General features: G+C 41.2%; 1 long non-coding RNA gene across 1 annotated transcript in view; it reads left to right on the plus strand.

Moving 5' to 3' along the window:
* The window catches only part of LOC136791365 (uncharacterized), an 80,271-nt gene that overhangs the window by 6,095 nt on the left and 54,306 nt on the right, over nucleotides 1–19,870 (plus strand). Inside the window, exons 3-4 of the long non-coding RNA XR_010833196.1 lie at nucleotides 9,299–9,432; nucleotides 18,097–18,207. This is a non-coding gene — a long non-coding RNA (uncharacterized lncRNA). The remainder of the gene's footprint in view (nucleotides 1–9,298; nucleotides 9,433–18,096; nucleotides 18,208–19,870) is intronic.

Consider the following 19,870-nt stretch of genomic DNA (forward strand, 5'->3'; position numbering starts at 1 on the left):
TTGTCCCACAAGGAGACCCCATCCAGAAGTACTTTGGGATCTGCACTGCCTGCTCATACAGACTGTAGGTCGCATTCAGATGTGCTATTGTGGCAAATGTCATGGAGGAGGCTCCCAAGACTGTGGCTTAAATGAGAAGGGTTATTTGGAAGCCATCCTTCATACAGGGTACTTTATTTTGAGTTTGCTGTCTGAGTATTTGGAAAATAGTTGGGTTGGTATGATGGGAGATAAGAGTTGCTATGTAATGATTCCTTGGTGGGACAACTGTAATACAACAGTAGCAGTTTACTTGTTATGATAAGATCTTTTAACTGTTGATGTTGAATATTGAGACCGCTATTTTAGGAGATATGCATTGTTAAGTTTTACGCAAATCAATCTTTCAGGGCCCATAAAGATAGTCTTAGCAAGAACATAAAGCAAAAACTAGTGGTTATAATAATAGTGTAGAATTAGAGGATTTTTCATGTATTTTAATGTGCTAGACAAAAAATAAAATAAAATTCCATGTTTTTAACCAGATGAAAAATTGCTTCATACAGTAAAAGCCAAGATGGGTGAAGTTATCATTTGTGTATTACCCCAGACATTTATTAGCATTTCAGTAAGGAACTGTGCACCATGTGCAAAGTTAAACATGTACACAACTTTTATTAGATCAGAGTCTCAGGTTCCGACATCTCTTACACAGATGGAAAAGCAGGGACAAACAATGAGTCAGTGAGTAGCCTACAGAACACAGACTTGGGGAAGAAAAGCTACCAGCTGTGGCTGATAGGACATGTTTTAAGAGCTAGCATGAGTTCCTCCTTTTTATGCACTGAAAGTGGGTGTTGTAAAGAAATATATAAATGGATATTATAAGGAAATATATAAATGGATTTGTCTGTTTAATTTTTGTACCAAAAGGAAACTATACTGACTTTAGAATAGTGCTGTCCATATGGGAGAGGAGGTCTATTTCATTGTGCAACATTGCATGTTATTCTTTTTTAATTTCCAAGCCGAGGAAATAAAGAAAAAATATTCTATGCCATTATGCTGCTATTATGGCAGAGAATTTAATTGAATTCAAATCAAGGCAAAGTTATGATTCCCTTAGAAATTGTAACTTGGTCCAAAACACTGAGCTATTTTGGAATGATTGTTACTATGCACCTGTACAGAAAATATTAAACTGATGGAATGTATGTATTATAATCAATAAGGGAACTATTACTTTGAATTTCACAACTTATAAGGATATATGATTAATCACAATTGTGTTTTGATTATAGTTTTTACATATAAGTTACGATACGGAACTATAGTGTAGTATTTGTCTATGTCCATGTTACAGCTAGTCATCCATGGCTCCTTTTGTAGCCAATGGAGAGAAATAGTAAGGGACAGAAATAAAGACCTCCAAAGGCTGATTTGTCTGACTTTCTTGGGTGAGTATCTTGAGATGAAGTGAATGACCTCATGGAGGCTTGCATTGTGTTCAGGTAGCTAGCTTGAACACGGGCATCTAACTTGTGATGTCTCACCTGAATGAGGTGAATCCCATCCTCAGGGATCAATTCTATAATTTTTATTAAGGCAATCATTCCATTGTAATTTTAGGCAGCTTTCTCTAAATAGAAAAGTAAACTGTTTTGCCGTTTTTGCTTGCCTGCTTTGTTAGAGTTTGTTTGTTTTTCCTGCTCCAGAGGAGGAATATGTTCAACGCAGAGATACGTGGAAATGCTACCCCTTCAGCAGTAATTACTCGAAGAAGAAGTGCTTTCAGTTCTTTATCAAAACACACTTGTTTGCTCCCTAGGCTGCCCAAAAGTTTCTCTCTTGGAGAAAGAAGAAAAACAGTCGGTAGAAAGAAGGATGTTCTTTCCAAAAAAAGACAGGGAGAGTGTTGCCAGCAGTCTTTTCTTAGTGATCTTTGTAGCTTCGAGGCAGGGAGAGGAATTGGAGCAGTGGGTTATTGCCGACTTTACACGGTATCTGTTGTGGAACAGAGAGGTATTAGCGTACTTCCTAACAGAACCAATTAATCATACAGCTTAGTAGAAATAATGCTTTGTATATGTCATGTTTGCAGGGTTGTAAGAAGTGACATAAAGGACTTGATTTATTCTTGGAGTCCCATTAATCAGCACGTTCTGTACCTAGTTCTGCTTTAATTGATTATGGTAGGAAAAGGGGGAATTAAAAGGCAGGTATCTGAGACTACACTTCAAAAAAATCTGCAACAAAGTCAAAATAGAAAATTGTGGTGATTAAAAATAGAAAATTGCTACAGAGTTCACTCTAGATAAGTTGAGTTTGGTTTGAGGCCAAATCAGAATTAGTGTTTCCATTGAACTGTGTTAAGATGTGACACAGTTTGGCTGTTATTTACTCATGTTTAACCAGAACGAAAAACTGGTCTCTCCATCATTTTGAGCTAATGTCCAAACAATGGGGACTGGATTGGATATAGAAATTCTGATTCAATGTTCAGCTAAAAAATTTTACACATCCCAATGTGAGGCCACAAGAAAGTCTGTCACTGTTGGCCGTGGGGCTGGAAGGCAATCTGACCTGAGGGGAAAAAAAAGAGAGACATTTCTTCTACAAATGGATGTTGTTGGACGTTGTTACAGTTTTGCAAAACTAGCTGAGGTTCACTAGCAGCTTCTATAGTTTGTGAAGCCACAGCAGAGGCAGAAGTCAGGCACATTACTGTGTGAAGTATGTGGTATTAATACCCACCCAGTTGATCGAGCTAAATATAGAGATAATGCATCCTTTTCTGAGCAGGAGGCAAGAGATGAAGGTCTTACCCCCCATGATACAGGAAAGGAAGGGAAAGCTGCAGCCTTTCTACATCAGCTCCAAGATCTGCAGCCTGCTGTTTGTAGGATGGGGTGATCCAGGCTTCCAAAAAGAAGTAGCAATCTCCCCTAAGGTGGGTTCGGCTCCCTGAAGAAACTATAAGCCAAACTAAATATTAACTTACCTCCAAGCATCATAGCAGTGTAATTTTTTTTATGACATACTGTGCCTGACATGTTGCAAACATCTGTTACTTGGTTTGCTTTTTGTTTTGTGTACGTGTCTGTGTGTGTATATGTGCTCTTCTGAGAAGGGTGAGGAGGGGCAGAAGAGAATACCTGCCAGTCTCTGAAGTTCAATGTGACTCAGAGTTCCAGGTGCAAAGCTAAAGGAAAGTTTGATTTCGACAGTTTTAAAGATAGATAGCTCTTTAAAGATACTTAAACAAGTGTCTGTTAGTATTCAGAAGTAGAGCTCTCCATCCAGTTTTAAAACCTCGCTTTTCATTGTCTTTGCAATGGTCATGTGCAATTTCCTCACTTTGCACTGCAACGATAAAGAAATAGAAAATGTTATTTCCTCCCTCAGTTACAGGGGGACTGTGTTCTCCCTCCCATGAGCTGCTATTGGTAGCTAAAAGGTATGGAGCAAACCCAAACCTCTGTGTTACCCGTGACTTCTACCACTGACCAAAAAGGGGGCTGTACTTTTCATTATCAGATCAGCCAGGAAGTTTTACCCTGCTGAACTCAAGTGGATTAGCTGTAGATGTGGTTTCCTCCTAATTGTCTACTGCTTGAAACTTGAAAGTGAGTGGTCTGATGTCTTAAAGGAATTTGTGTCTTGAAGAGAAGAGACTCTGTGTCAGCCTAGAAAAACATTTCAAAAATTAACAAAAATTGCGGCATCAGTTTTGTTCAGTACTTTTCATCTTGTCCCTGTACATCTCCGTAACTCTTTTCCCTAGATAATCTTTGAAAGGTCTGAAAAATCTGATTAAATCTGAAGCTTGATCATTGACTGAAAGCAGTGTGTCTGAAGGCATACTTCAGTAGCAGGCCTTGTTCACCTCTCGTTTGTGTTGCCGTGTGATCTGTACGGATGTCATCTCAGTTCCTTCTTCTTGTTGCTTTGTCTTCAAATATACATAATTATGTTGACCTGCTCCACAGCAGGCTTTGAGATATCTGGATGAGCAGGACTAGATATTTTATTAGTTCATTTAATGTGATGAAGGTGGAGGGAAAAGACTGACCAATTTGTACTCTCTTCAGCGGACACCTCTATCTGGAGGTGGAACAATTAAGTGAACAAAAAAACAGTAAACAAGAAACTGAGCAAATCCTAGTTATCAAGGAGAGGATCATAATATAAAATGAGTGTTTTTCTTTTTTCTGTTTCAGTGAGGACCAAATCAGGCTCCTAAATGTCTCGATGTACATCACGGTAATTGGGGAACAGGAATATTCATTTTAGTTTCATAGCCACCATCTGTGTTCCTTCCAGAAAACAGCTACCTCCATTAATCTTACCCATTTTACTACATTAAGTGTCATCTATTCTTGTTATCTTGTGACCAGAAGGGAGCCTGAATGCCATACATGAGCCTGTTAGATGTTTACCTGTACAATTGAAGAAGTGCTGGAGGAGGTTCCCTCTCGGCCAAACTCCGCGGTGTTGGATGAAGAGCAATCTAGCCTGGTAACTTCGATACAGAGTGGGAATACCCCCTCCCCTCCAATGCACCAAGGTCCTAAGGGTCAAAAGAGGATTAGGGCTTCTTTGATTGTGACTGTTTGCGAAGAACAAGGAGCCTTCTCTTCGCTTGGCATGATCAGGACAGTTAGATGAGAATCAGCTTTGGGTGGAGAGCTGGGAACCCAGCCCGAGCTCTGCGCTGGCCTTGGTTGTGCACGGCATCAACTTTAGTGCCTCAGTTTCTCAGTCCTGATTGAAAGAGAAAGAATACTTCTTGGTTCCTCATCTGAGCAGTGCAAAGTTTTATTATGCTGTATTTGAACAGCACTTGAAGATACAAATCCCTAGCATTATGAGTTGTTTCAACATGCATGTCCTGCTAGTAAACTGCAGTATAAAAGCCAAACTCTCATCTCAGTCACGATGGTATTAAGAATAATGCAAATGATTCAGAAATGTGAGTGGTCCAAAGCCCATAAAACATACCAGATGTAAGCGAAGCAAAGCAAAGCAAAGCAAACCAAACCAACAAACAAAAAAACCCCACCGTGTACTACAAAGCAGTATTACAAAGGACTCTCTTAACAATATATGCAGAATATTATTTCTGTTGTAGGAGAAGCGCTCTATATCCTCTCCGGCAGCAGATAAATTACAAAATCTTTTTCCAGGATGCTCTATAAATGCATAAACCTTCTGGGCTAAGAGATGAGTCGGAGACTGTTACCCAATCTGCCCTGGAGCAAGCCAGGAAAGTAGATCTGATGCTGAAAGAGACAGCTATTTCCCAAGATTTATAGACTACGAGTATTTTATTTACTATCCAAGGAAGGAGTCCACACTTGTTGCAAAGAATGAGCATAAAGTGGGCAGGGTTGGATCCTCCTTGGTTTTGTGTGACTGTGAAAATAAAGCATCCCTGGAAGCTGAGCGTTCAGGTGTCTTTTGGTCCTGTGAGGTTTCTCAGAAAAGGCTGTCCTGAGAGCTCTGCAGTATGCTCTCACGCTTGTGATGTGTGGGGAGCTTGTTAGACCTTTCAGTCTGAGCTGAAAAAAATACAGAAGAAGCCTGAATACAGAATATTTAGGTATCATTTTCAACTCACAAACCAGTGTCCAGCGTAGACTGCAAGCTGTTTCTGCTTTTAGCTTTCGTATCATTGAGTCTAGTCTGTCTGAGCTGTAGTAGTACATCATCCCCAAACGCTTTGTACAATCTAAGCAGTATGTAGGGGTAATGAACATTTTTATTTTGGTATGTGCATTCTCAAAGTCTCATTAGAGGTAGCACTAGTATTTACTTGTTGGCATTTCAAATGAAAGGGAGTCTATTTAACAACATCAGCGATTTGGTCAGTATTGGCACAATTCCAGTGCCGAGTGGAAAGTTGGATGATGTTTTCATTAACCTCAGCACTGTATATACTGCTGCAGTTTTTCTTCGGAGACTGTGTTTTCTGTCACTGTAGCGAGACCAGGGCTGCAGAGGAAGAGCAGTCAGTAGGGCTGCCTGCTAAAACCTCAGGCTGATTCCTGAATTAGGTGCTGGAAGTGCCTCCAAGCTTTACTCTTCATCATGGTTGTCTCTGTTCCAGAAACCAGCTTGCCTGTCCTTTGTCCATTAAGCATCTTCTCTTCCTCCTTCTGCTCCACCTTTAAATCCTTAACTCCATGTGAGAAACCCCAGTTTTTGCCCCTTACCTTCCACACCAGCCCTGTCTGTAGAACAGCTCCTATTTGTTTGACAGCATCTGCTTGCTGTGACTACAATTTTCTGTTCCAAAGATGTGGTTAGCTGAAAAGAGAAGCACATTTATTCATTCATTGACACTCCTGTGAAAGCACACTACGGGTCATACTGCTTACATAGTTTCTGCGGTAGTCATCACAGTATCTTGCCGATAGAAGTGGATTTTTTCTTAAAAGAGCTTTGAGGAAGGGAGGTGTACTGATTCCTGTGTTAGAGGTGGAAAATCTAAGGCAGGGAAGCAAGATGACTTGCTCAAAGAGTTTGTGGAAGAAGAGTGGGAGGGGAAATCCCATATGCCAAAGAAGGAATTAATCCAGACTGCAGAAAACATGGAAGATGACTCAGTTGCAGATGATAAAAAAAAATCAGAAGGCAAGTGAAAGCTTCCCAGAACTCTGGATGAATGCAAGAGAGAGAGGAACTGTATTTGCTGAAATGACTCACAGGAAGTTATCAGCCCATATGCGGCCAAGAGGGTAACCAGTACCTGGGCTGGGCTGGGACATATCTGTGAGAAAATAGACTGTATGTTACAAGGTCATCTCTGCTTGGCTTGAGTGCACTGCTGGGCAGCACACTTGGAGGAGAGCTGCCTGCTTACAGGGAATCTGAATTCAAACCTCAGAGCAAAACAACCTCTCTTGGATCAATAGTTCTGTTCACGGCAGAGGTTGCAAGACAGGGTCACTGGAAAGTAGTAGTTGCTTTGCTACTGAAAAATCTCAATTTCTAGCTAGTAACCATTGCTGTTTTCCATCATTGCTGTACTCGAAGTTACTACTCTGCTTAAACTATTGCTATTTCTTGTAATACCGTGCATGATTTAATATTTTTTATCTCTAAAAGTGATGGCTAAATAGTCCTCCCAGCATGCTCCTAAGACTTCTTATTATTCAGTGTTTTGCATAGTGATGTTATAGCAGAGGTTTAGGTGGTCAGAGCTGCAAAAGGAATTAGACTATTCCTATGAATTTAGTAAAGTTAATCTATACTGGGTCAAGTCTGTAATTCATCTAAGATAGTTTTTCACGTGTTGAGAGTAGCAAATAAGTCCCAAGATGATGATTTAACTTCTTAGCTCCAAACCTTGTATTCAGCCACCAAAACACACGTGTACCTCTGCATCACTTGATGCTTACTCTCAGTTTTTCAGAGGATACACGTGTTGGTGCTGCTAGTGGGAAAACTATGTGTAAAACCAAGAACAAAGTGTGTCTTAGTGAAAGGAAGAAAATTCCCTGTTAGCAGCAACTTAACTGAGCAACTGTTATCTCACTGGGACTGAGGTTTCATGGTACACTTGGTAAAGAAATATTGCACTGTATGAGTAAATCTCCAGGCATTTATCTTCCAGTATCCAAGGAAGTTACCCGTGTCTTCCTTTTCTGCCACTGGTTGAGCTACAGTACATTGGTGCAGATAAGTACCCAAAAGTACAATGGCTCAATAGGAATGAGTAAAGCCAAGTGAAATTTGAACCAGTATGTTTTTCCTTGGGACGTTTCGGATAGCTCCTATTTCTATGTGGGCTACAGATTGTGAGAAGAGATGTAGTTACACAGCATCTTTTCTGCTCTTTGCCTGAATCCCAGAGCAAAGAAGAAGGGAAGTGTAATAGTCATATGGAAAAGGGAACTCAGCGATTCTGTGTTTGGAAAGTATTTCTTACTCATTTTCAGGTCATGTCGTGCAGGGAAGGTTGCTTGACTTAAAGAACTTGCTTGTCAACCTTGCATTAGATCTAAGCTAGGTTATTTTTGTGCATAAGGTAGCCACTTGTGGTTTTGGAACTTGTATTTCTATGTGTTTTAGTCCAGAGTGCAGGTCTTGGTGCAGCAGTTTGCTGCTGTTCTTTATCTTCTGCTAAAAGTGAAGAGGAGAATTGCTTGCTTCCCTCATCTTCATGAAGCTGTACCTTTTCTGTGCAAGCCAGACCATTTTCTGAGCACTCTCAGTGCCTTGTTTGTGCCCTGACATCTCTGATGACCACTGCCCAGAATGTGGATTGAAATGTGCTATCTAAATAAATACGTGTAACACACTATTTCTACTTGACATGAAACAACTGTCCTTTCTGGTATTCATAACTTTCTGACAGAGACATTTACTGATTTTATTAACAAAAATAACCCTCCCCTTTAAGAGTCAGTTAATTTACCTCAGCCCTGCCACAAAATTTCCTCTTGATGCCAATGGGAGGTGAAATAAACTTTTAGAAATAAAGACCCTTCATGTAGCTAGTCCAATAAAATGTAGGTTAAATGTAGTGTTAAAGGACAGAATATTTTAAATGAAAGGCATCCTTCAAAGCAGTCTGATATATAGCGAACTTGATGCCTTTGAAGCTGGCAAATACCCAAGCTAGCTTCAGCTAGTTTCAGGGAGAAACTGATGATCTGCATAGATATAAAAAAAAAAAAAGGAAAGAAGGACTGGCAGTCATAAATATTTTGAGAGCTAAAGAAAGAATCGCTTCAGAAAAATAAATGCATGTTGAATTAGCTTTATTGCTTCAGCATGCAAAAAGGTCTTGAATGATATTGTAAATGTCAGTGTGTATTTGTTGCAGTTCCTCGCTAAACTACATTTTGGGTTAATTACAAGGCTGTCACCAAAACTAAATGTTTTAATACAGTTTAGTTCCTTTAGTTCCTCAGACAACACAAAGTAAAAGTCCATAATGTCATTTTTGTCCTAAGAAGTTGTTAGCAGTACCATGATGTTGGTTTACAACAACCAAGCAGTTGCATTCATCTCGAGCATGATGAAGTTCTGTACTTCCCTACGTGGAGATGAGGTGTAATTCCCACATCATCACACTGAGGTTTGTATCAAAGCCAAATGGCAAACTTGGAATGAGTGCTGGACAGGTGATGGAAATTCATTAGAGTGACAGTGCAGGCAGTTACTGCCCAATTTAAATGTGCACATTAGAAAGCTGACTCACCTTGTCGCTACTTAGAGTCACTGGAGACTTGTTCAAGCCTGGTTCAGTCCATCTGAGTTGTGCTCTCTGGTGAAGACTTCTCCCTCTCCTTTTTTAATGTCTCCTTAGGCACCAAAGTTGGATGCATGAAACCAGGCAGCATGACAAACATCCCCAAGGAAGACAGGTGCTTTGCATCAAGAACAAAGCTATGACACCAGGCTCTCCTGAAAGGGACGTGGGACTGGAGTTCTGCTCTTCAGGTGAGTACAGACTTGGGATGGTTCCACAGGAGTGAGACATGAGAATGGAGAAGTCAGTGAGCACAGAGGAGGAGGAGGTTTTAGAAGAAAGCATATATCCAGGAATGGGGTAAGGGCTGAAGGCAGCTGAAAAGCAGCTTGCTAACTGGGAATTAACTAGGTTTTAAAATAAAAAGTCCTGTGGATTCTATACTCAGCCCTTACTATTGGTACACTGTGCTTCTACGTGAGACCAAGAGTTTCTCTCACAACAGCCTGGAGTAGTCCTTGCAAATGTGGCGAGGCGGGTTGCAAACATACCTGTCAGCTATAGCTTTTTAACCAAATGCTGCGGCAATTTGCAGGAGTAAGTAGGTGAGTAAAAATGCCCTTTTTCTGTAATTTTACTTTCTGAAGCATGTTACGAATAGAAGAATCATCTGGGGCTAGAAGAGAAAATGCAACTAGTAGCTTGACCTTTTATTGGGTATAATGGAGAGGTGATATGGGAAGTGATATTTTAGAAGAGCAAAACAACACACTAGACATCAAAGGAGATAGCACTGAAAGTGCATCTAATGCAGCTGAGAGGGTGAGTTCAGGTAGTGTACAAATAAGGAAGAAGGGGTTGCAGACTGCTCTGGCGACATGCAGCAAATACATAACAGGGACAGTTTGTGTGAGGTTTCATAGATAACTGAAAACTCTGATCATGGAGAGAGCAGTACAATGACTAAATTTTCCACCATTTTGTAGGCGATCTGAGAAGCGACTGTGCTTTGAGCTTTCTCTGTGCCCAGGGGAGGTAAGGCTGGCTGGCTGGCTGGCTGAGAAGTGTGCAGGGGTGCCCGCATCTCCTGGTAACCACAGGTGGGATTTTTTGCTTTCTGAGAGCAAAAATACCCATAAAGTTATGACCTAGTAGGAAGTCAAGTGAAAATAGACCCAGCCATAAACAAGAAAATCAGTTCTGGGAAGAAAGTGTGGTGAAGGTCAAAGCAGAAGGATGTTAAATAAATTCATAATGCACATATTCAGTTCTTCCAGTTCTAAAGCTGTAAAAGAGTAAACTGCTTTGGGGCAAATGAGGTGACATTTATAAATCTTGATACCCAGAAAAGAATTCTGGCTTGTGTGTATTCCATTGTTTCATTTTCAAACTTCCTATCTGATAATGTGTAAAGGAACAGATACTCTGGACAAATACCTCATTAGAACACAAATTTGTTTCATAGAAAGCCAGATGTTTTCAATGACATGTAAGAATGCAGTAGCTAAAAACCATTAAAATAGTTGCAGCTTGTGGTGCATGTTAACACAGAGGGAGCCTAAATGAGTACACCGTGCAAATAGCTGCACTTCCTTCCATTGGGCTGAAAATGATTTCATTATTTTCACTGTTAAATTAAAAATGTGCTATGTTAAAGATAGGTCTTTGCATTTTTCCTAGTTTTTATTTTCCTGATTGGAAAACTGAAGACTAAACTCCACCATTTTCAATAACATTTCCACATTCTTTCTGAAATCTGAATCCTCCTTATTGCCATGCCACCACAGCTTTTTGGAACATGGCTGCTGGGGTTTGGTGTGGGGAAGGGATTAGGCAAAACTCTCTTACGATGTCATGAGTAATTGAAAAAAAATATTTTTTAATCTCATAAAATAATAGTTTTTTTCTGAATTAATTCTAAAATTTTTAATACCTATTAATTTACAAACTTCTAGATGTCTCCTGCTGCAGAGCTACAGGTTTTCATGAGATGATAAGCAGCAACTCTTTGACATCATAGAGCAACATTTCAGAAGCATTCGATTTTGTTAGTGGAGAAATCTTTCCAGTTGTGGATATAAATTTTCTGATTAATACTCTGTGGTTAGTTATGTATCACTCAGTGATGAAGAGAGGGAAAAGCTGAAGCATCCCCAGTGTAAGGCAAACATACAAGTACCTTGCATTGTATTGTATCATCCAAGGATATCAAAAAACACAATATTGTGGCAAAGAGCAGCTAGTCAAACGTATGTGACAGTCAGGAGCTTGTCAAAAGCCTCACGGAGACATATTTAGTATTGTTAATTCTTCTGATCACATCAAGTCATTCATCTTTTATCAGTTCAAATGGCTCTCCTTCCGGGGACAGCCCATCTCTCAGCTGACATTTCATGTGTAATGTATTAGCATTGCTGTATCTCAGACAGCAAAGGAAAAGTGCAGTAGATTAGATGAAGCATCAGGAAGATGTTGCTGCAGTGCTGCGTGTCAGCAGTGAGGGCTAGTCTGGTGAATGCAACCGAAAAAATCAAAGAGATTTTTGCCAGGAGTATCAGGCTGAGCTGAGGCTCCCTTTCGCATGCGGTTTTGCAGTACAGTGCTAGCTGTTGGCATGTTGCACCAGCCAGAGTCCCAGTCCTATTAATAATGAGACATGCATCTCCGAATTAAAGATATGCAAATTATGAAATACGCCATCACATAAGGAGTATGCTCTGTTGTTCCTGGTTAGCAAGGGCATTAGCTGAACTCATTTCCTCCCTGCTTCCACAGGAGATCAGCAAAAGGGAAGTAGCAGTGACTTCTTGGGGCCAGGGGGCAATGCATCCCTAGGAGGGCAGTGATCTTTGCAGTGTGCTGTGTTGCAGACCCTTAAAAAGACAACTCTGCTGATTGCAGCTGCTATTGCTGCAGCCATTTAACTCTTTAGTAATGAATCCAAAGAAGCTGTCTGGAAGTCTTCAGTAACTGTGTAATTTTCTGTAATTAATTTTTTAAGTATACTGGACTTCCATACAGTGACAGCAGGCCTTTGAGCAAGGCCATCAGGGAATTAAAATGAGATGTGGCCTTGGCAGCTTCTAGAACACAAATGCAGTATATAGACAATTGAGTAGATTGGTGAGAAATGTAATTTTATTTGCAGCTCAAAAATGCTAAGGAGGAAGGAGAAATTTTGAGAGCTGAAAAAACCATGCCAGAAATGTGTGTGCCTTCTTGAACTAGCTGGGACTGAACTTTTTTTCCTTTTGATTGTATAAGACTTTCCGATAATTGCAATTCAATAGAAGAAAAGAATTTTCTGCCATGATGATGGAGAAATACTGTCATAGATTGCCCAAAGAGATGGACCAGCCTTGAGCAGGAGGTTGGAGACCTCTGGAGTTCCCTTCCAACCTGCGTGATTCTGTACCAGCAATCATGTTTTGGATTTGTTTTTTTCATTTCTATATCAAATACTAGTAGAGATTGTTCTGTACAATGTTTATTGATGTTACCTGTTAATATAATCACAGAATCATAGAATGGATCAGGTTGGAAAGGACCTTAAAGATCGTCCAACTGCAACCCCCCTACTATAGATCCCACCCACCAGATCAGGTTGGCCAAGGCCCCATCCAGCCTGGCCTTGAACACCTCCAGGGATGGGGCATCCACAACTTTTCTTGGCAACCTGTTCGAGTGCTTCACTACCCTTACAGTGAAGAATTTCCTCCTAATGTCTAGTCTAAATCTATCCTCTTTTAGTTTAAGACCATTCCCCCTTGTTCTATCATTATCTACCTAAGCAAGGAGTCCTTCTCCATCTTTTTTGTAAGACTCCTGTAAGAACTGAAAGGCCTCAATGAAGTCACCCCAGAGCCTTCTCTTCTCCAGGCTGAACGTCCCCAGCTCTCTTAGTGTTTCTTCATAGGAGAGGTGCTCCAGCCTCTGATCATCTTTGTGGCCCTCCTCTGGACCCGCTCTAACAGCCCCACATCCTTCTTGTGCTGGGGGCCCCAGACATGGATGCAGGACTCCAGGTGGGGCCTCACAAGGGCAGAGCAGAGGAGGACAGTCACCTCCCTCGACCTGCTGGTCACACCTCTGTTGGTGCAGCCCAGGATGCAGTTGCCCTTGCAGGCTCATGTTGAGCTTTTCATCCACCAGAACCCCCAAGTCCTTCTCTGCAGGGCTGCTGTCAGTGAGTTCTCCCCACAGCCTGTGTTCATGTCTGGGATTGCCCTGACCCAGGTGCAGCACCTTGCACTTGGACTTGTTGAACCTCATTAGGTTCACATGGGCCCACTTCTCCAGCCTGCCCACATCCCTTTGGATGGCATCTCTTCTTTGTTTGGTATCAACCGTACCACTCAGCTTGGTGTCATCTGCAAACTTGCTGAGGGTGCACTCAATCCCATCGTCTATGTCACTGATGAAGACATTGAAAAGCACCAGTTCCAAGACAGACCCCTGAGGGACACCGCTCGTCACCGGCCTCCACCTGTACATAGAACCACTGACCACCACTCTCTGGGTGCAGCCATCGAGCCCATTCCATATCCACTGATAACACTTTAAAAGGTTTCAGCAAGATCTCTTTCCATATTATTTTTATTATAGTCTTAAAAAAAAAGAGAGAGAAAATACTGTTATACTGGTTCAACGTTAGCTAGGTCAGTGGTTACACAGACAGGTACATGCCCTAGCTGAAAACCCTGATCTTGGTAGTTGTGTGTACAACCATGGCACAGCACTGAAACAGTAACAGCAGCTCAGATTTCAGCCCCAAGTTAAACTCTGAAACATACACCTGCCAGGAGATGACATTAATTTGTTAAATGAATGTCATTGTATCACGTACATAGAGCAAACGTGAACTATGTTCATGAGAAAGCACTGTGTCAGAGGGACCCTGTAGGGCATTGCAGATGTTGTGTTCCTACAACGCATGGATGGCTTCATGCTGAAGGAGGGGAAGGTGACAAGCTGCATTGCTACACAGCACAGAACAGGATGTTAAGAAGGATATGTTCCTCACTCAAAACAATGTGAGGCTCTTTTTTTTATCTAGTCAAAATATAATTACAGAGATTTGAGTTTGGCTGCGATACTTGGGCTAGCCTGCCTAAAAACGTGAAGTGAGCCAAGCTGTTGAATCCTGGTCCTTGGAAATGTCTTTGGGTTTTTACGCCATAAGATTCTGAGGCTGCCTGGTCCTTTGTTTTTGAAAGTTGACTTTACGATTTAGCTGAAAAGTTATGTAAATTTTTAAAAACTGTATCTACTTATGCTTACATTCTTGTTAAGCCCAAAGTCAAACTGCTGCTATGGGAGTGACAGCTCAGATGTGAGTGAAGGGCCAAATGAAAATTATGTGGAGATTTCATTTGACAAGGCCACTTCAGACAAAAGAAATGTTAAACAAATAGCCTTACACAATGGGAAATGGTGAACTTCTGCTGAACCTTGCTGTTGGCTCTCTGCCAAAGGAAAGTTTGAAGCTACTCGTATGTTCTGATTTGGAAATCTCTCTGGTTTTAATGTCCAGCTTTTGTGTACCATTTTAAATGGAAAATGAAAAGTGCTTAATTATCTTTCCCAGGGTATGACAGCTGATAGAAATTAAAATGTCTGCCCAGAACAGAGTGAAAATCCTGCACACTGATAATAACTCAAACAATGTAAACCTGTGCCATATTAAGCTGTAAATGGAAAAATAGGTGAGAATAAATGATTTCACGAGGTAAGAATAGTATCAAAGAAAATGGAAACATTCAGGTATATCACCCTGGGTGAGTGTTTCTTTCAGGCCACAAACTCCTGTCATGAACAGTAAAAGCAGTCATGGTCTGGATGGCTTTCCAGAATTATCTACTTGGCTAGACAATGCAAGACAAGGGCTCTGGGTAGAAGCAATGTCTTTATTAGGGTAGGTAGAGGGAGAAGAAGCTTTCATGCTTTCAGGCCTACAAGTTCTTCAAATAAAATAGAATTTCAATTTCTCTACCTAATATAAATGAAGACCTGGCTAGGAATATGAATTCTGCATGTCAGGAAAAGCCTCTAACACCCAGCCACCTTGGCATTATCTTCTGATACTCCATATATATATATGTATATATATATATTTTGCTGTTACAGAAAAGCTGCAGTCTAATATTTTAATAATTCTAATAATTACTATCTGCAGCACCTGGAAAGAAGAAATTTCTGTAGAGATTGATCTCTTCAATTAAAATTAACCATTTGAAATGGAAAGCTGCCATCATAATCTGATGACACCTGTTAAAGTTGCAAAAAATGCTGCTCACTGTTTGAGACAAAAGATAGAGCCCAGGACAAGTTGTTTTAAGGCATGTGCTGGTCATTATCCTTTTAACTCAAGATGGGTTTGAACTTCAAATCTGAGTTTCAATGGCACGTGTCCTGAGAGGCTGGAAGTTTCCATCCCAGCCCTCATTTTTAGTAAGAACATGTTATCTATCTACTGGTAGAAGAGGGATGGGGTACCACCTTAAAGGCTCAGAGGTTTAAGTTAAAGATGCTTCTAAATGTAGTTGGCTGGAGAATTTCACAGGTTTGCTGGAATTACAACTTTTTTCTCCCCATCCCTCTTCTGTGATGCCTACAAAATTATTGGCCGTAACTAGAGCTAAAGAGCCCACGGCCATGGCTTAGTGCAGACAGATGACTATGCCTGCATGCTCCTGCCTCCTCCCAGGCATTAAGATGGTCAGGTCTTCAAAGCAGGTTTTCTGGTTAGTTTCTGCTGCAAGCCCAGCTACAGGTAAATGTTTCTCTGGTGAATTTCTTGGGCTTGACCTCTTTTATTCAGAAAACTATTTCTGTACTCCTCACCTGGCACAATTCCTGAAGCAAAGAACTCTTAACTGCTGACTTGGTTGCACCAGTGGCTTTAGGGGATGCCATTATGGGACAATGCTTGCTAGCCAGGGTATTCAAGTGCCAGTCCAAATCCTCCAGTTCTTTTGAAATCCCAAGTGGTTTTAATGTAAACCTAATAGAAATATTGATTATACTAAATTGGGCTGACCAGTGAGTTTGTCTGCCGTGGAGATGCTGGTTGAAATTTCATCGTAAAATAGCTGGAGGAGCAAGACAGGTCTCTGTCAGTACTTGTCATTAAATCTTCCTTTACAGAGATGATTTGACCCCAAGCATATGTAAAAATAAATTGCAAAGCAGCTCAGGCTGTCACATGGGCCAGTCTGAACCAAGTGGTGGGTATTTTAATACAAAATGTACCTGAATCTGCAAACTCCTTACAAGAGAATTGCACACTTCCCATACTTCGGCTGGCACCAGCTGAACTCTTTCCTGTGCAATGACATGCTCAGGGATGTTTTCAGGAGCAAATTATAAACATTTCTAGCTACAGGCTAAATACGACTTGGTTTGCCAAGTGCAGCTGAATGTGAGAACATATTTATGCTGAAACAGGAAGACCAATGAACAGCTTGCTCAGCTCTCTGTCCCTTTTCTCTGCAAAAACACTAATCTGTGGCACAAAAATTACTGCAGAAGCTGTTAAACACTATTTTTTTCTGTGTGAGAGGCCATTATTTAAGTGCTGTCCTTCTCTGATTAATGAACACGGGCTCTTCCCTGGCCTGTCTGCCATGCTGTACTAAACATGCTCAGCTAAAAGTAAGAAGCTTTGATGCTGTTCTCTAGCCGCTAGCTTAAAAAGTCAACTTACTGCTTCTCAGTCACCCTCTCCATTACAAAGATTGTATCTGCAAGATCAATTCTACCTGCTCCAGCCCATTAGCTTCAGTACCATTGAGAAGGTTCAGAGCAGGAGAAAATCCAGTTTGATGCCTCTTAGCTGCCAACCCTTGGTACTAAATGTGCTGGGACAACAAGAGAAAGCAGAGAAAGTCTTTGCTCTCTTCTCTTCAGGCAGACAACAACCATAACTTCATGTGAATCCCGTCTGCTTACTGAGAAGGTAGCCTTCGGCAGTGAATCCGCACTTGCCAGCGCTGAGAGCCGGGGACAGAAAATGGCCCTTCCTCATGCTGTGGTCATGGCAGTGCCACAGATGCACTGGATCATTACTGAGGCCAATGCACCTAGATAATCAGTTGCAGCTGAGGTTGTGACACAGGTATGGGAAGAACGGTACTGGCTCTAAAGCTTTGGTAAAGTTGTATTTGCTATCATAATCCAAAGATTTCAAGACCTCCTCTGAATGAATAGGGGAGCTGTACTCACTGTGCAGAAATGTTTGTTACAAGGCTGTGTCCTTCCACACCTGTCCTGAGAAAAAATTTCTCAAAGCATGTACTATACTAGGAAGATTTTTTTTTCCCTTGAAATCTGTTGGATAGGTATAACTGTATGGTTTTGGTTGTCAGCATGGAAACTAAACCAGTGGGATCCAGTTTGGTTCTCGGTGTTGCTAGGCTTATTGTCTACCTTCAGGACGGTCTGAGAAAGAAGTTGCAACACTCTGTGCACGGTGGGCAAGAACTCTTGCATATCTTTTTTCTTCTGCTTAATAATCAGACAGCCCAAATTTATGTTAGAGTGATTTAAATCTTAGATTGAAACCATATGATCTAATTCTCCCTCAGAAAGGAAAAAGAAAATAACAGCTGAAAATTACAGGAAGGAGTATTATGAATTCCTACAATGAAAACAACAAGAACAACCAAACTAAAATCCAGGCTGTTTGATGAATGGTGGAAACTTGGTTTCCTTCAGACTGTCTTACACTACTACACCGCTTACACTGCCATACCACAGCAAACCTTCCACGATACACGATCACAGGGCTCCCAGATACAAAGTTCTGTGCAAAATAGATCGAACTCTCCTCTTATCATATCCTGAACCTTTCCTTGTCCAGTTACTCTTTCATGTCACCTGTGGCCCCCACTGTAATCACGTCTCTTTTTTTTTAGTGCCACCCAGGCAGAAGACAGCACATGCTGTTCCCTGGAGCCTCATACCTGCGGATTAGTTGGCGAGTACATCCATGGCCAGCGGCATCTGCTGAAGACAATAGCTAGGAGGTAAGTTCTTCCTGCCTTTTCTTCTGCAGGAGCATTCATAGTGTTAATTTTCTCTACGTGCTGCTCTATTTTTATGAAAATTAGAGAAGCTTCATTTTTTGAAGATCTTTATGCCAGCTTGCTAGCTTTGGTTGAAGCTATTAGGGGTGCTAAAGGTTTTGCAGGAGGACTGGCACACAATGTGATCATATCAGCCTTGTTTCCCCAGGAAAACAGGTTAAAAGATTTCTCCTTGCCTGTAATTGGAAGCTGCCAGTTTGAAAAGCTGCCAGAGTCTGTCTGACAAAAGAAGACCTCTCTGTGTTTCCCCTTGCAATTGCTTTCCCATGGAGCCTAAAGGCGAACTGTTACGGCCATTGATCTCCCTGCAAACAACATATTTGCAGCAGTGGCAGGAAATCTCTGTGGGGATGAAGTGTACAGGAATGACACACACTGACTGCTCATTACACTGATCTGGTACTAACTGGTCCCTAAGTGAAGAGGAGTCACCAAAACTTAGCTACAGGCCATTTGACATATTTTAATTAGTCACTCCGAAAAAGTCAGCCACTCAGAAGTTAGAAAAGGGTATTAGGATGGCATATCACAACTTCGTTCCAGCTCCCTTGCAAGTTCATCCAGTTTTTAAACAGAACCCTTTCTTTAATCTTTAGATGAGCACTTAATGCCAAGTCAACGTGACAGCCTGCTTCTTTCTAATTATTTGGTGACTGATCCCATTCTCTGTTTTCAGCCCAAGATTGAAAGGCTGATCTGAGACAGAGCTATTCATTCCTTCACGTTCTGGTGAATGGCATTGCTCAGTCCACTGCCTCGTGCTGCACCAGCATTAATCCTCACTACCCCCCATGAAGCTGGGGACTGGGATTGTGATTGCCTTATGGATAAAGAACTATAGCTCCTAAAATTAAAGTCACAGCTCTCTGTTGGTTTTGAATGTCCATCTGCCCAGGTTCTGACTCTCCAGAAAAATCCTACGTTACTGTCAGTAGTACTGACAAAGCTCTCATGCTGTAGTTGCAGTAACAAATGATGGACATATCTGTAACTTGACCAAGGAGGATCTCCAGTCAGTAAGCAGAAATCTAGGGAGTGATTAGCTAGCTGCTGTCTCTGAAAAAGGTGTTGTAAGAAACCTAAGTAAGAGTGGCAGTGATGGCAGCTGTAGGACCAAATTGCTGTTCTCCCAGAGATGCTTTCCATTGCCTGGACTGTAAGGTCACTCTTTATCTTCCTGTGGGCTCTGTCTCACTCTACAGCAAAGAATAGGTCCCACAGAACAGTTTCTATCCCTATGCAACCCTTTTTGTTCAAACATTAACACTAAGCTCATCCATCCAGTACACCCGATGAAATACTGCATTTCAGGACAAATATGTTCATTTTCAAACCAATTTCATTACTGGGTTGACAACCTGGTCCCAAAAACATTGTCCTGACACAATTTGGGAATAAAAAAAACTGTTGCAGAGATACAGTTCTTGATTAGCAGCTGGTCGTAGAAGGATCTGGGACCTTTAAGTACTCTTGCAGCTGAAGCCAATGTCACATCAAACCACACATTAACCAAATTTCTGAAAGAATTTTGTCTCCTCGGGGAAAAAAATGTGAGTGTGAACTTGTGATCAATGGCTGAGAGAACAGATTTAAGTTGGATATG

Source organism: Anser cygnoides, chromosome 8 (genome assembly GCF_040182565.1).
Source record: "Anser cygnoides isolate HZ-2024a breed goose chromosome 8, Taihu_goose_T2T_genome, whole genome shotgun sequence".
Lineage (NCBI taxonomy): Eukaryota > Metazoa > Chordata > Aves > Anseriformes > Anatidae > Anser > Anser cygnoides.